General features: G+C 38.6%; 1 protein-coding gene across 3 annotated transcripts in view; it reads right to left on the bottom strand.

Moving 5' to 3' along the window:
* The window catches only part of CDH12 (cadherin 12), a 539,802-nt gene that overhangs the window by 416,856 nt on the left and 104,651 nt on the right, over positions 1 to 18,295 (bottom strand). The window contains exon 2 of one of the 3 annotated variants that reach the window (XM_058021198.1): positions 7,819 to 7,967. The exons of the other annotated variants lie outside the window; for them this stretch is intronic. The gene's annotated coding sequence lies outside the window, so the exon portion shown is untranslated. The remainder of the gene's footprint in view (positions 1 to 7,818; positions 7,968 to 18,295) is intronic. 3 annotated transcript variants of the gene reach the window in all.

Genomic DNA, 18,295 nt, shown 5'->3' with positions numbered 1-18,295 from the left:
TCATTCTGCAACACCCATCACTACCTCTCATCCCTGTTTGTTGATGGATTGCTCTAAGATAGTTTGAAAGAAACCCATTAATAAGAAGCTACCAGAATATATGAATGTTAAAATTACACTGACTCCAACTTTTTGTGGACATGAGTTTATAAAAAAGATTGGAAAGTACTAAATCTTTATCATCTGTGCAGATTTAAATAGCGTAAGACGTAGCTGTGTTTTAACACTTCTACCTCCCTCTAAAACCCCCTGAACACCTCATAGAAGGGGAGATCTGACAAATACAGTTACTGAAGGGATTTACTTCAGTTACAAGCTGGTTTTAATCAATATTTTCACCATGGCTTCTCATACCAATGATAAGATGTAGGTAGAGTTTGAGAAAAGGCAGTTCCCCACATACTCAAACCTATTTAAACACATATTCCAGAGACTGGCATCCACCAGTGAAAGCTTCACATCTCTACTTCCCCACAACCAGCTGAATATAATTAGTCAAGCTCAACTCATAAAGGCCTTCCCATAAGCACTTTTGAGTATTTCCTTTGTTTTACATTACCTGCTTATAAAAACCATGTGTTTCCTTGCAGATAACCAACAAGGAACCAAACACTCACCAACCAGCAGATAAATTCTTATGCCCATCTCAAACAGACAAACTGAGAACTCAGGTCAATGACTACAGCTAAAATCCTGGGATAGCACACCAGCTGACTGTTTTAGCTTCTCTGATTCTGGAAGCTTTTCCTTTTTTCTGTTTTTTTTAAATATTACATTAGCCAAAAGGGCACTTACTGAATTATAATCTTTTCCATTGCCTATCACCCTGTCACTGATTTTTGAAATCAAACAAAACACAAAAATAAGAGTTACATCTGCAGGGCATATATCCTCATGCTGTGTGTTCCCAGTTGGTTGGCACCTTACCGAAGGGTCTCGATTCCCCAATAAAGAGCACTTATCCTTCTCTCTCAGGGCCCATTCAGCTTCATCTTGCTGCAACAGTGACAGGCAGTTTTGTGCACTGGAGACTGATCCTTTTAAAGCTCTGAATCACAGAACTGTCTAAACTTGTTTTCCTGCTGACTTTATACCAGGCAAAACTTCTACATGAAACAATGTCATGCCAGAATAACTCAACAATTGGTAGAATACAGCATAACCTTGTAAATAACCAGCATTACAGATAGCTATGGAAGAGTAAAGAGAACAAAGTGAATTTAATTCCCCTTTACAAACTCATTTGTGAAAGACAATCTACAGTTTGCTGAAGTATTCTGAAGAAAAATCATTAAAACCAGAAGTCAAAAGGATCAGTTATGAAGAGTATTTTAAGGACAAGAAAAAGGCAAACAACATAATATTGTCAGCAAAACAATCTAACTTACAATTATTTCAATTTGGGACATCTTCCTCTCTGGAGACTTGCATACATTGCAACTTGTATAACAGTAATCCTCCATTATAACTAACTAGCAAACACAGCCTGCTATTCACAAGGCATTATGCTGCATTCATTACTGCTAGGTTGTGTGATAAAGCTAATCCCCGGAACCACAAGGGAGCTCAGAGGCAATGGCAGGAATGGGAGCACTCAGCTGCACTCAGATCCATCCCAGGAGGCATCTGCCCATCGCAGGCCCATCTCCACAAACTCAGAGGAGATGCAAAAATACAGGTGGGCACCCAACCTTCAAAGAAGTAGCACAAGATGTTACAGCGAGCAGCAGGTGAGCTGCCTATCCATGACCCTTTTGGATACTCTGCTGTGTTGAATGTACAAATTCCAGATGCTGCTGCTTCCAGTATCAGCAGCTATACTGGTTTGGGCTACAATTGAGCAAAATTTTCTGCACAGCAGCTGGTATGGGGCTATGTTTTTGTGGTGGAAAGTGCCAATAACCAGGATGTTTTCACTACTGCTGAGCAGAGCTTACACAGCACCAAGGCTTTTCTGCTTCTCACAGCAGCAGCAAGGAGGCTGGGGGATGCATAAGAGGTTGGGAGGGCACACAGCCAGGACAGCTGATCCCAACTGATCAGAGAGATATTCCATGCTTAATAGATAAAGCAGAGGAGAAGGGAAGAGTGATGGGATTTGTCTTCCCAAGTCACTGTTGTAAGTGATGGGGCCCTGCTCTGTGCATCATGGCTGAGCACTTGCCTGCCCATAGGAAATAGGGAATGAATTACTTGTTTTGCTCATGTGTGCGTCATGGTTTAGGAACAGTATTCTCCATTTTAGTGTTCCCACTGAAACTATGCAGCACTCACCCACTCCCCCTCCCCTCACCCTACAATGGGCTGGAGATGAGAAGTGGAGGCACAATAGGTACAGCTCAAGGGTTGAGATAAATACAATTTATTGGAAACAGCAATGAGACAAGAAAATGAACACTAACAGCAACAATATTAATAACAAAAGTGTAAAAGAGAGAGGCAAGAAATCCGAATGAAAATTGTCACCATGGACTCTGATCCAATCACCACCATGCTACGCTAACCCAGAGGGAGCCCCTTCTCTTATCCCCAGAGAATGATGTGAAGTGATATAGAATTGCTGCCATGTCCTAGCTCTGCCCCTTCTTTAACCCAAATTAACTCTGGCCTGGCCAGAGCCAGGAGAGCATGGCTTTTTCTCTCCCTATTCAATTGTCCCTGTCTCACCCCATGAGCTCTCAGTTTGACCCTTGCAATTCTCTCTCCCATCACACCCCAGGCTGGGGGCTGAGCGAGTGGTGTTCAGCTGCTGTCTGGGTTTAAACCACAACACCAGACATGACAATTTCTTATTTTTACAGTAGGCAATTAGAGTCCAGCCCAGCCATTCTGAAACATATTTAACTAAATCTTGGCATTTGCTGTAGTTCAGTCGTAACCCCTGCTGCCAGCATATGCTACTAGAATGGGATTCATCCAATAAAACATTTATCTAAAACGTTCAGATGTGCCCATGGTTCTTTCTAAAAAAACCTAGCTTTCTTTTAGATTCTTTCCTCAGAGAAATCTTGAAGCATGGGGCCTTCCTTCTAGTTCTTTGCCCACTAGCTCTCTCCCAATTAAATTGCTTTTTCTGCTGAATTTCTTTTTATATTTTGGTAGTGAAGCAGTTGCTCTTTGTAGATTTTTCTAATAACTTTATCTGTTTGTTGCCAGGAATGCATCTTGAGAAAAGTAGGAGAAAAAAAAAAACATTTACCCAGGAATGGAATTTTTATTTATACTCTAATAAATGAAGCAAAAACCATTCTCTTTTTATGTTTAAAACCAAGTACACTTCCATAAGAAAATAGCATAATGGTAAGACTTTTAGCAGGTCCTGCTTTGGAAAGACATGGGGTAAAGGTTTTAAACTAAAAGAGGACAAATTCACTGTAAGTATTAGAAGAAATTTTTTTATAATGAGGCTGGTAAAACACTGAAATAGGTTGTCCAAAGAAGTGGAAGGTGCCCCACTGGACAGGGTCAGACTGAGAAAACCTATCTAGTTGAAAATGTCCCTGCTTATGCCAAGGAGGTTGGCCTAGATGATCTTTAAAGGTCCCTTCCAACCCAAACTATTCTATGACTCTATGGTTTGCAATACAGTGAATTTGTAGTGTCTCCATATTTCACCTCCATAATTTTATGAAATTTGTCTTCCTCTACAAAGTAAATACTTACAAGCTAAAATTTCTTTCATGATGAGCAGATGGTGATACTGTAATCCTCTGAAAACAAGTAGAGTTGATATTTTTCCCTAAAACCAAAACCTACTCTGTTAACATTGCAAGGGGCCTACAATTAACACGAAGCTAGCAGAACTCTCCAAATATTTCAAATATATGCTGGGAAAAGGCTGTTTGCTTGAACTCATTTGTCATACTGGGGCACATAACTACTTCTTTACCCATCCACCTCTGGCATGTGGATCCATCCCACACTCCACACTTCCTAAACATTTTGGAACCCATAGTAAGCACAGTTACAGAGCGTATTCTCTCACAATGGGAAGAATATTTATTAAATGATAATCTATCACATTAGATTGAAGATTGAGCTATAGGAAAGTTAAATTACTTACTCAAGACAGCTTGAGAAATTTGTGGCAGAGTGAGAAATAGAATCTAGATGCTTAAACTGGATTCCTAGCCAAAACATATGCAATAAATACTAATGATGTATGCAAGAACACAAATACTACAAGTTTATCTGGACAAACTATTTTGAAAAAATTGATGTTTGTGTGTTTTCAATAATAAGACTAAACACCTCAAGAGAAGGAGGTCAGAAAATTAACATGACCACATGAGCTGGTTACTTTGTCTTATCTAAGGTTTTTCACAATGGACAACAATTCTAGAAGCTTTGGTAGATCTTTCACTGTGGTCACCCTATAAGATGCTGTGATAACTTCAAACACTGTAATTCTAGTTAAACTTTTAGACCAGAAAAGATCTATTTAAATAGATTTTTTAGATGCATACTTTTAAACTTTTCTATTCATTTTTTCCACAACCCTAGCACATATTTCCAAGCTTTATGTTGGAGTCAAAGTCTCATATTTTCATTACATCAGAGAATACAGGCTTTCAGCACACAGTAAATTCCCAGAAAAGACCACCATGACTTATTACACAGAAATCATTACAGCAGTAAGACACAAAATATATTAAGTTAAAAAAAATTATATAAATCCATACTTTCGAGAGCAAGAACCTTGTTATTTCTGTGAGAAAAATAAAAGGAAAAAAAATAAAAGAATTAAAATTTAACAATGTTTTTTCCTCTACAGAAGTTATAAAATTCCAGACACATTACAAACATATGTAGACTGTATGTTCCTACAGTGCTTTAATATACATTTTTGTCTTTGTGTGATATTTAAAATCAAAGCTCTATACAGGGATTTAAAAATCTAGTTATAGATAGTCTGTAAGAAAAGATGGTAAAAAAAAAAAATCTTCTGTATTAACAGCATACTCCCCAAAGCCCTGAAACACAACAAATCTGATCTGTTGCAACCACCTTTGAACCAGAATTATGGCCGCTGCAATCTCAGTATCTCTTATGACACAAAGTATCAGGGAAACATAGCAACCATAAGAGAAAAACTCACTGCTCAAGAGTGAGAGGAGCCTTTGCAAGTTACAAACTAATCAGAATATTTCCCAGACAACATGCTGCGATATTTGCATTGTCAGCTGGTTATTATGATTTATTGGAAAAGTGGGACACGGACACAGCAGTACAATGGAATTGCACTAAGATTACTATAGTATTCTCATTACACAGCTTTTGCTTTTTCAACCAAAACTCTGCACAGCCATTGTTTTCTTTAAAGCACAGAGGGCAAAAGGAGAGGGAAAAAAAGAAAAAAACCAGCCCACAATAAAACCCCAGGTGTTTGAATCCATAACTTTGTGGAATCTCTGCTTTGACTTTTCTTCTTTTCCTATTTTTTTAAACAATGTTTTAGAAAATCTAGCATCTACGTACTATTCTAGAAGAAGTTGTGATAATTAAATAATAAAAACGCAATCAGAGCGCTTCTTTTGACTTTACATACATGATAACCATCTAATTAGGCTTCCATTAATGACAAATATGATCAGTCTTTCAAAGGTTAACTTTATCTTGTCATCATGACATAAAAGTGTCCTTCACAGGTTTTCAGATAGCCTAGTAACAGATATTCTTACACACAGAGACGGCTTAGATGTTTTGGTTGCTTTGGAATTTTTTTTAATGGGTTCTACCAGAAGAATTCTACAAGAACAATTAGCAGCCATAAGATTATAGTGTTATACACACAAAGTAACCACTTGCAGTAGAAGAGTCATAACATCATAACACAGGACTTGACACTAAAGAAATCCTTAAAAATAACAAAGCAGCCAGAAAATACTTAGAAAACAATGTGAGAAATATATACATATATTTATATTTAACTCATTTTCATCATAACCATGTTGGAGTGCACCCTCAGCAGTTTTGCACCCAACACCAAGCTGAGTGGTGCAGTTGACACACCTGACAGATGGGACACCATCCAGAGGGACCTGGGCAAACTTGAGAAGTGGGATCACGGGAACATCATGAAATTTAACAGAGCCAAGTGCAAGGTGGTGTATCTGGGTTGAGACAATCCACTATCAACGCAGGGGGATGAACAGATCAAGAACAGCCCTGATGAGAAGGCCTTGGGGTGTTAGTGAATGAGAGGCAGGACACGACCTGGCAATATGAACTCCCAGCCCAGAAAGCCAAACGTGTCCTGGGCTGCATCCAAAGCAGTGTGGGCAGCAGGGCCAAGGAAGGGATTCTGTCCCTCTGCTCTGCTCTGGTGAGACCCCACCTGCAGTGCTGCATCAGCTCTGGGGTCCCCAACATTGGAAGGACATGGGATTGTTGGAGCTAGTCTAGTGGAGGGATGTCAAGATGGTTGTAGACCTCTCCTATGAAGGAAGGCTGAGAAAGCTGAGGTTCAGCCTGGAGAAGAGGTTCAGGGTGACCTAACTGTGGCCTTTCAGTAACTCAAAAGGCCTACAAAAAAGCTGGAGAGGGACTTTTCACAGCAGCATAGAAAAAGGGATAGTATTTTAAGCTGAGAGTAGGTTTATACTAGATATTAAGAAGATACTCTTGTGGAGCAAAGGTGAGAAGCCTCTTTTCCTTTCCTTTCCCTCTATAACAAACAGGGGGATGATCACACACAGACTGGTTCTTCACCCATCCTTAGTTTGTCACTTAGATACAGAAGGGAGAATCTAAAAGCTTAACCCCTTATGTATTTCACTATGTGAAGAAAGTGCCACAACACTTCAGAGCCTTTAGCTTTAAAGGCATGTTCATTCACTGTGGCACCAGAAAAGCGTTTGGTGGGGGCTGCTGCTTTTCATTTTGAGACAGCCAGTCGAAGCATTTGGCTCACTTCCTAGAAAAAAACAGCTTTCAGAAATAAGCATAAAGATTCTCTGAAAAGCAAAGTGCTTACAAAATGTACCTTGCAATAATGCTATACCTAACTACATCCACGGCCCTGTACGTTTCTGTGCATCAGCAGCAGAAAGCACCCGCTCTCCATTCACTCAATTTGGGATGAACACTTGAAAATAAAAAAGACTTCTGAATACAGCAGACTCCAGATGTTTCAGATTGCTGTGTGGGCACAGAATGAGGCTATTCAGTTTCACAGCAAGAAAGTAAAATACAGTAAATTACCTTGCCAGGGCATCAAAGTGGCACAGATTACCACTCTTCTTCTATAATCATCAGATGATTAAAGAGTATTTTCCACATTAAAATCTCTTACAAGGGACAACCATTATCCAACTCTTCATTTACTCATTAAGCTACATCTAGGTTTTTACTTTTCTAATTGCAATTTGATACAAGCTCTTTAGTCCTAAAGTGGTTTTTTTAAGAAAGAAAAGAGGTTTTATCACCTACAGAGTAAAAACACCATTTTCATTGAAGAGACCTTGAATTTAAAGCAGCATAATTGCAATGCGAGTTGTTTAAAAACAGATCAACAGTTCATAAAAAGCCCAAAACAACAACCTGACCAAAACAAACAAAGATTAAAAGAAACACCCAAAGGGCAGAATTTAGGTCTAGAAACTGAAGTCGTCTTCTTTATTTGCATGCAGTTCTCGACACAGGTGGTGTCAGAAAGCAAGAATTCAAGTGCTTCTTCCTTCACTACAGTAAAAGTGCCCCTAAATCATATAAACCAATGTCTGAAAGCAGGAAATGTTATCCTCCCTACCAAAAAAACCCCACATATTAAGACACATGACTCAGTTTACCCAGAACAAATGAGACTGGGAACTGTACCTCCAAATCCCAAGGGGAGAGAGGGAAGAGGAGCTCCAGGCAGTGGAAGGTACCCAGGTGGAGCAGGCAGAAGTATGAGGAGAAAGGAGATGCAGAGGAGCTGTTTTGGGCTGACCACAATCCAATCCCCCACACTGCACCAGGGCCACCTGAGGATGCATCAAAGAGCTTGGAGTGAGGCTCAGCCCAGGAAAGGGCAGGGCAAGAAAAGTGTTGTTCTAAACTCTGTCTTTGTTCCTTACAGCTCAGATCTATTTAAAATGGTGATACAGCTTCTCCCACAGTCAAATCTGTTTTGCCTGATAGTAACGCCTAAGGGATTCCACCCGCTGCTTAAACCCACAGTCTTCCATGGCAGCATCTCTCCCAGTGAGGGAGTGAGAGAGCATCTGGGCAGGCATCTGGTGGCCATGCAGCTATCTACCTGTCACAGCAGAATATTCAGAACTCCTCATGACCAAATATTTTTTTCCTTTCCTCCAGAATCAGAGGACAGAATAAAGATATTCTGATTTATCATCATATTTTGGACATAGCAAGGAATCCTAAAATTCAAGCCTTCTGGTCCATATACAGATAAAAAACAAGTAATCCCCCTCCTGCTACTTTTGACTTTGCAGCTAATCCCCTTGCTCACAAATATCCAGATACTGCATATTAATATGGTGTTAAAAAGTTTAGCTCTATACATGCAAATTAAACTGAATATGATTGATACAAAATCAAGTATCATAAGCAAACCCATTAAGTTAAAAGGCATTAATTTCCAGCAAAAGACTGTGCATGATACAGGTGTGCTAAGTTTAACATAAGCAGCAATGAAAACATATTTGTGGTAAAGCAGTGAGAACAACTTCAGTTGAAACCAAGCTGAAACACTAACTCTATCAGAACACATGCCCCCACTTTTTCTTTTAATAAAAATATTGCTTCAAGATTAATTTGTAAAAATTATATTTCAAATAAAATTTTAATAAGGGGCTAGTGTGAAAGTGCTTGTGAGTCAATTTAAAGCATTTTTTTTCTACTATGCACACAAATGAGGCTATATATGACTAAAGTTAAGTAAATCAGATCATCTGCATTGCTCCATGTGGGCACAAGTGTGAAAATTTTGGCCTTGCAATTAACTGCCTTCTATTTCATCTTTGACTGTATTCACATTGCATTTTCTTTTCCAAATGGAAATGCAAACTCTAAATGCACAATTAGCTATAAAGTGCAAAGACCAGAAGAAGAGAGAAATTGCTCAAACCAGTTATTGTAAAGGGCTTTACTGAAGTGTGTGTTCACAATGTTTCCACAATAAAATGCTGAGCCTTCCACTGGAAATGTAAATGTTGGTCAATAAAGACTCCTTTCTGAAGTATCCCTTATGGATGCAGATGTTATTCTTCAAATCACTAGTTTAAAACCAGTGACTTGACATCAGACAAACAAGTTTTATCTACAGAAGACGAGGATTAAAGATTGGGTGGTACTTGAGAAAAGGTTGAGAACAAACTGCAGCATCAAACAAAAAAATATTTTAAAAAGTGCTGAAACAGAAATCTGCATAACATCCTTAGAGAAGCACTTAAATTGCTGATGAATAATGAAGAAAATAATAATGCAGTACCTAATTTTAAATAATGCTGCTAAAAAATAATCTAAAATTTACAGCCTGGTGAGATTTGTCCTATTACTGAGTAAACTGATAGAGAATCTTATTAAAGATAGGATGGCAGAACAGTTGGATAAATATGATTTGATAGACTCAAGCCAGCATGGCTCCAGTAAAGGGGAAAAGGGTAGAGGAGAAAGAAATCTCACTCCTTTAATCCAGTAGAGGTACTTTTTAGCAAACACACATAAAACTGGGGGGGGGGCGGCAGGGGGAAGGAAAGGGAGTAAATGAAAATGGGCTTAATTAACTTCAGTTTTCAAAAATAATATAATGAGATCTTTCCTAAAGGAATATTAATTTATTTGTAATTACACATAAGGATATAAATTATTTAGCTTCATGTCCCCAGCTGTGTGCTAGGTAGTTTTCTAAGGGGCAAATATCTTGATTTAGAAACTAATTAAGCAATCGGAAATAAAGTTTAAAAGTTATTCCTCAAAACAACCACAGCTATTTTTAAACAGAAAAATCTCATGGGTCTATGCAGTCAATGATTTGGAAACGGAAATAGCTAGCAAATGGATGACATTTCCCCAGTGCCACTACACTGCTTCTGTTACAAAACAAGCAAGATGATAGTACATGAAATGTAACATGAGTATTACAACTTGTGTTCCCAGTGAACAGAGGATAAGAAACCTCCAGAACCATTCTTGAATTTCTCAGTGATTTTTCTTTCCCTTTTTGTTAGCATAAATCTTGGACTTCTCCACAGACAAGTTAATGAGTTTGGTTGTCAGATATTAGGAATGCAAATGGAATGCTCGAGCACATTTGGTACAGGCAATTATAACAAAAAAATGTCAGAACAATGGTCTGATACCTTCAAAATCATAAATGAAATTTAAAATGACGCCTCTATAGAACATATAGAAACTAGGCATTCAGAGAAATCAAAGTTTAGCAGGCTCTATCTTGATATTTCTCCTTTTCACAGATACTGCTATGAAGCAGGAATAAAAGTATTTTTCCAGAACTTACAGAGAGAGATTGGTGCAAGAAAACAAAGAAGAAAGAAGGTTCAAGTAACCTGGAGATGTTGCTACTGTCAGCCAGTCTGGGCATCAGAATAGTTTCTCCCTTCTACATCCGCCAAGGAAAGTAGGAAAGCAGCAGAGTAATTAGTTTCTGGGGGGAGTGAGAAAGTAAGAAGGGTAACTCTTCAAAGTGCTAAATCACAAAATTAATAACATTTGGAGAAATCATCAGCCAACAAGTAGAAACTTCAGGTAATGTTGGGCAGCCTATTCTTACAGACAGAGGGTTGGGGGGAGCCACAAACACATTTAACAAGTCAGCATTCCCTGTGTCTCCCACCAAACACAGATGACACCTTGCAAACAGTGTGGCAGAGCAGAGGAGCCCTGAAGGTCAGGCTTGGTTCTGGTACCTGCTGCTTCTCAAGAACCAGGTGCAGGCACCTTGGCAGTGCTCTTGGACACAGACATTTTGCACAGCACTCACTGGCATGCTGCTCTCCTTTCGGAGCTCATCAGGATGCACTTCACAATTCATAAATTGTCACTCATGAAGACCTCAGCAAGTTACAGGAGCTCTTCCTCAAACCTCTTTCCTGCTCTGGCCAAGACAGTCACAAGGATCTTGAGCAAGGTGAAATCTGTTGCTGCTCTTAGGTCACTGAGGCTTCATCTATCTGGATACCTTTGGGATCAAAGAGTACTGCTGGGGAAGGTCTGCTTACTCCTCTTTCAGTTACTTCAAGTTTCTAATTTTACAAGACTCACAGCTATCCTCCTTTTCCCCTTGAGTTTTTAATTTATTGAAGTGAAAGGCCTCTGAATGAAGCCAATAGATGCTCAAGCAACCTGAAAAGGCAGAAGAGCACAAGCCCCTAAGACAGACACAGGGATCAGCAAAAAAGAAAACTTAAGAGAAAGGAGCTGGCATATCTAGCTCCAAAGAAGGTCTTGATATACAAGGCACATCAGAATTTTGATGAAATGAAGACAAATATATCCAGAATAAACAATTTGCCAGGAAAGCTAAACTAACCCATGCTGGAAGGAAAGCAATACTGTATGTTCAAACAAACTTAGAACTGAATTAAGACTAAACAAGCTATCTGTGTCAACAATTAGCACCAGGAACACACATAAAAAATCAATACCAAAACAGAATAATTAGAGTGCTGGCTCTTCATTAGCAATTGCCAGAAGCTTGTCAGGGTTATCCACAAATCTACTTTTCCCCTATATGTTTTCTTTCTCTATATATATTCCCTCAGTATATTTCTGCCTCTAGGCAAAGCATATTGGCCTCTTGGATGCCTTCAGCAAGTACTGGAGGATTTTAGGTCTGGGTTGTTTTTTTTTTTTTGTTTGTTTGGTTGGTTTTTTTTTTGTTTGTTTTTTTTTCCCCAGTTGCCCTACCTGCTCACCTCTTTCAGAATTCATGTAGTAGTTTTTTGTTTTGTTTCTTGGAAAAACTCTTGCTCCTCCCTTATCCCCATTCCCCCCCCCCCCCCCCCCCCGCGTTTATCTTCTGCAGTAAGTTGATTCATATTCTGGAATCTCAGAAAGGATTTTGATTTACTTGACCGAGTAGGATGCATCCAGTCTGACTAAGGAACCAGCAGAATCACAGAAATTCTAGGTTGGAAGAGACCTTTAAGATCATCGAGTCCAACCCACGTTCTAACACCTCAACTAGATCACGGCACCAAGTGCCACATCCAGTCTTTTTTTAAACTCTTCGAGGGATGGTGACTCCACCACCTCCCTGTGTAGATGATTCCAGTATTTGACCACTCTTTCTGTAAAATACTCCCTCCTTAATTCTAGCCTGTATCTCCCTTGGCGCAGCTTGAGACTGTGTCCTCTTGTTCTGTCTGTTGTTGCCCGGAGAAAGAGACCGACCCCCAGCTCACCACAGCCACCCTTCAGGAAGTTGTAGAGAGTGATAAGGTCACCCCTGAGTCTCCTTTTCTCCAGGCTGAACACCCCCAGCTCCCTCAGTCGTTCTTCATATGGCTTGTGTTCCCAGCCCCTCACCAGCCTCGTTGCTCTCCTCTAGACACGCTCAAGCATCTCAACGTCCCTCCTAAAGTGAGGGGCCCAGAACTGGACCAATACTGCAGGTGAGGCCTCACCAGTGCCGAGTACAGGGGAAGAATGACCTCCCAGCTGTGCCAAAGGATGCTGTGTGCTTGAGAAGACAAACTTGGGAACACACTGTTCTGAGATATGTTAATCTACATTTCCTGGACTCTTTAAAGCAGTTAGAGTCTTCACCTTGGTGTTTAGCATCTCTTGAAGAACTCATGAGTTTGTCTATTCTGTCTGGGAAGTTACACTTTGCTTTACCATGCTGACTGCTGGCAAGAAGATTCCCAAAGTTCAATTGCATTTTGTGTGATAAATACATATTTCTGTTTGTTCTCTACCTCCTGCTTTATTATTCTTTTTGTCATTCATTCTTGCATCACGAGACATAAAAAATGAGTATAAAATGATTAATTCAGCATCATTCATCATTTTATAAGCCATTAGCCAATTTGTTTCTTCCTCAAGTAAAAGATTTAGTTACTTCTGATATTGAGGTCATACAAAAAAACTGGCTATCCTGGCTGTTGCTATTAGTAGCTAGGGGATCAAATAATGAGCTTTAATGGCAAACATCACTTTCTTATCTCTTTTGTTCACTGGAGGGAGAGAAGTAGATTTAAACTCCAGTTAGAAAGAATCTGACATTTTCAACCAAACACTTAGCTCAAATTCACTAATGTGTGTTCACAGAAAATTATTTTGCCATACAGATATTATCCTGGAAACAAAATGTTCTGTAGCTTCAAAAACCATTAAAAGAGAAATTCCTTTAAAGGGTTACAGTGGTATTTTTTTTTAACAAATGAGAATATTTTATTTCCCAAAACCTAATATTTAAACACAACACTGTGTAAATACACTTGAACTGTACCAATCATGCTTCATACATAAGCAGTACAACTTTAAACAACCTACAACTTACTATAGCTTATCAAATAACTTCCAAATGGAAGCTCCAATCTAGAAACAAGATGTATGAAAAGACTAAGGAAAGATGAACTGAAATGACATATACCACAAGAAAAATCAACTGAGCTGAAACCATCTACTACAAGAGTAGTCAGCTCTCATGTTTCCCATTCTTTCTAAATTTCATATTAAAAAAAAAGGTTCACTTCAGTACATGCAACTAGATTTTTCTTTTTCTTTAAAACCCACACTGATTTTTCTGGGAAATATTATAATTTATATATAATTTAGTATAATTTAGTAGCATTTGTACATTTTTTTATAAACCAGTGAACTGATTTCACTTTAATGATTCAAATCTTCTGCAGTATCAGACCATAATACACTCCTTACCATCAGCAAACTGTTGTTTTCTTAATATTGAAATTTGAATTTTTTAAACAGAGTAGTTAATCCTGCATTTCCAAAGGCTTGTTACTCAGCTCTGTTTCTGTACAACACTAAGTGACTGGGGTTAAGTGCCTTCATGTCCTCTGAGAGCATAAAAACCCAAGAAACATTTACTACACAAGTAAAAGTGGGGAGATGAGTAAAGAGAGAAGCACATATCAGAAGTTTACAAAACTCTGCATGAGGCAACCAGACAGAGGAGCTAAAAAGAGCAGGCCTGAAAGCCTCCAGTAGTAGCTGAAGGCACCTAGGAACAATCCCTTAAGATCCCCCACAACCCAAAGAGTGGTATTTAACTCTCTTTCCTGTCTACTTTCAAAATATGAAGTTGCTTCACTTTTTAAATTTTTAATAATTTGGGGTAGACAAAAAATAAGTAAGTCTTCATAAGGAGAGTGAAGTCTAATCCCCCCACCCAAAACAAACCCATAATATCAGAGCACTAATTGGACAGAAGCAAGATGGATAGGTCAGAGCCTTCTCTTAGGCTGCACATCCCAGTTTGACAGAAGTGTGGAGAATACCTCTTGTTTATATGACACAGTCATTGCTCAGTGAGCCTCAAAGGTTTCTACAAGTTTGGCAGCTTCACCCAAAATGCTGATTAAATAAAACCAAAGAGAACTGTTCTCTTACATCTCGCATTCCTGTACTTAGCCTCCTCTAATCCTGATGGGGTAAATAAGCATATTTAAAAAAAAAAATCAATATTACCTTGGCACTTTCAATGCATTCTAGACACTCTTCAAAATTGTTCATATTCATGTTAATGGATCAGAAGCTCTATGCAATTTGTTTGATGCAGTGCTTATATATGCAACTTATTGAACTTATACATGGAACCAGTTAAAGCCCAAACTGAATGGAAGGAAAATTCAAGTGTTTTTAACAGGGCTTTAGAATCTGTAAAAAGGATGTCTGCTGTATTCCCTGGAGTGGAATACACAAAACTGAATACAGTCATTCACCAGCAACAATAATGAAAGGCCTGTAGCTGTAGCAGCATTATATTCTGATTATGCAACATCACACAGTACAACAGTAATTAAGGATGCAGCTGATCTAACTAGATGCTAGGATAGTGAAAATGTATAAGCATCAGCATGATCTAAAAATCTAATATTTCGGAAGTGTTACAAATCTATCACAGCGTGATATGCATCAAAACCATCCCAAAGAATTTGATTGCAGGTGACACAGAAAAATAAGTAATTGCTCTCCCACCTCTTGCATCTCTCTGGAATATATTAACTAAAAAAAAAAAAAAACAAAACCAAAATTCATTTGAAAGGCTTAAACACAGTTATAAAAACTGATACTACCTTCTAAGGCTGTGTAGTTACAAAAAAAAGCTGAGACAGAGCACAAAAACTTTAAACTCCTGAGTTCTTTAGAAATTGGCCAAGCACTGTGTATTTTTACTCTGACAAGAAATTATCTATTCTTAAAGCTTCAACATTACAGGAAGCTGTAAGTGCAGCAGATTAATGTTGGAGCATGCATTGGAATTGCACTACAAGATGCTCAGGAGAAGCTCTTAATGGCTCTCCCTCTGTGAAAGTCAGGTCTTGAACGTGAAAGTCAATCAGCAGGAAATGCCACAAAGCCCATGGAAAATGAAGATTGATAAATGTTGTCTAAAATTTAGGTTAGCCAGCTAGGTGACCAGATAAATTATTAATTAACTACTCATTACATCTGCATTCACAAAATATTTTTTAAGTATGACTGGCTCCTGTTGAAAGCAATATTTCTAGGTTCAAAAAAACACAATAAAACCTGTACTTATTCTTTGGACTTTTTTCTTTGACATAAAAATAGCAGGGATGTTTGTTAATAAGATGAAAATTTAGGATATCTAATGAAATCATGTCTCTTATCCTTACTAATTACTCCTTTATGATTATTCTTTTACAGGTATTAATCAACAAGGATGACATCCAGCAGAGCTTTAACAAAACACTTATCTGTTTATGAACAATTCTAAAGCATGGTTCTTATCACATGCTAATTTAGCTGTCTGTATCAAAGCTCAGCTAACTGTATAATTGGATCAGACACTCCAAGGATAGCAAACATTCAGTAACAAAACTAAGATGTAGCATAAGAATATAAAAAAATTATTTGACACAAGCAAAGAAATTCTTATACTGCTATACTTCTAATTACCCAGCATTAGCCAGAAAATGTTACTTCTGAAAGACAAAAAAAAAAAGACAGAGAAGGCATAGGATGAAGAAAAAACGACACAACAACGGGGAAAAAAAACCAGTCATATTTGATAATATCTGCCTTAACAGTTGGTTGGAAGCAAAGAAAGCAATCATTTTAGATCCTTTTAGTAGTTAAACTACCACCTTGCTCTCAGGAGCTCCTCTGTTGACTAGCAGCAGATCAAGGAGGGTATCTTTCTGAGTCAGCTCCCTTAGGTCCTCCTCCTCCTCAGCACAAAGTTGTCATTCAGGTGTTTTAAGAATATTCTGGCTTGGGCTGCACCAGCTCTGTGATGCTCCTAGTTGATTTCTGGCAAGTTGAAGTTCCCCATAAAGGCAAAGGCAATCACCTTGGAAGTATTCCTTAGTTCCTCATAGGATAATTCATCAGTGTCACTGTTCTGGCCAGGAATTCTATAGTAGACTCCCACATTATTTGTTTGCCTCTTGATTCTCACCTAGAGGCTCTCAACTGCGCCATTGCCAGCTGTGAGCTCCCTTTATTCCAACACTCTGTTGCACACAATGCCACCCCTCCACCTCTTCTGCCTTATCTCTCCTAAAGAGCCTGTAACCATCCAAAAGGGCACTCCAGCCACTGGACTCATCCCCACAGGTTTCACTTATACCAATGATGTCAAATCTTGGACTGGCCAAAGCCTCAAGCTTCCACTTGCTGTGTGCATTAGTATACAAACATTTCAGGTGTGGTACCTTGTTTGTAGCCAACTACTCCTCAAACATACTGAGTACTCATCAATCAGTACTCATCTCTTCAAGTTTTGGCACACCATCCCATTGCTTATCACTGGCAACCCAGGTTTGTCCCTTTCCCCCATTCCAAGCTACTTTCAACCTCTGTCAATGAGCTCTGCTACTCCTGTGCTAGAATTCTTTTCACCTTATGAGAAGGGCATATCTGGTCACGTGTCAGTAGACCAGGTGTTGAATAGAAAATCCTGTGGTCAGGAAACAAAACATTTTTGCTGACACCAACCTTGTAGCCACAGATTGATGCAGTGGACCTGCCTATTCCTATTATCTGCTGGTACTGAAAAAAATTGAAAATCACAATCCATGCTCCTTATACCTCTACCAATTCTCCCAGGGCCCCGAAGTCTCTTGATTTCCCTTGAACTTTGTTATTTCAATGCTGCCAGCTTGAACAGCCAATAACAGATAGTAATCAGAGGACCTTACTAGAGAGTTTTCCATTGATGTTCCTTATCCGAGCCCCTGGGAGACAGCAGACTTTCCTGGGAGCTGGCTCCAGTCTGTACATTGGGCCCTCCATCCCTCCTAGAAGGCAGTCTCCTGTCAAAACTATCCTTCTTCTGCATACAGCAAGAGCTCCTTACACTTCAGGACTAGGCTGTCGTTAATTAATTGTATATAACACACTTGTGAGAGAGCATGTTCTCTTCTAGTAACATTCCAGATTGATATTGGTTGGTAAAATTACTAGGAATAGAAACTGGACTGTGTTCTGTCCATAACTTTCAACATGAATTGACAACTAAAGTAACAAATTAGTTAACAAGAGTTGCACATGATATGTGTATTTATGAACTCAGCAATTTTAGCAATAAAAAGAGGCAATAAAAAGGAGAAAATAGTAACATGGCCACATTTTTGCTCATCAGTTGAAATTAAATACTAACATTTCTAATACAGCATATCCGTATTTCATTTATATCGCAATTTTTAATATTAGTTAATAAAAAGAAGAGCAAAAAAAAAATCTCAAAATATTACTGGGTTTGGTATGTTGCTGCAGGTAATGAAGGCACAAAGAAACTTGAGAATAAACAAACAATAATAATTTAAAATAACTTAAAACAATCCCTAACGCATTTCTCACTCAGCATGCCAAAGTTTCAGAACACCGGTTCCTCTTTGTGAGGCACAGAGAAGTCTGAAACCAGGCATAAAACAGAAGCCTGAGTTTTCAGAAGGGACTAAAATTTTTTTCCAAAGTATCAACTAGGCTAACATAAAAACATTTCCCAGAACTAAGCCAAAAAGCCCAAGAAATGAAGTGAATATTTCATGAATGTAAGAAGCGATTCACGTTATACCTATGGATACATACATGCTTGCTTTTCAAATATCATCCTATTAATACTGCCAATGTCGGACAGTTTTGGTTTTTTGGTTTGTTTTTTTTTTTTTTT

Source organism: Melospiza georgiana, chromosome 1, assembly GCF_028018845.1.
Source record: "Melospiza georgiana isolate bMelGeo1 chromosome 1, bMelGeo1.pri, whole genome shotgun sequence".
Lineage (NCBI taxonomy): Eukaryota > Metazoa > Chordata > Aves > Passeriformes > Passerellidae > Melospiza > Melospiza georgiana.
The sequence above is the reverse complement of the archived record's forward strand: the minus strand, read 5'-3'. Positions and strand labels throughout refer to the sequence as shown.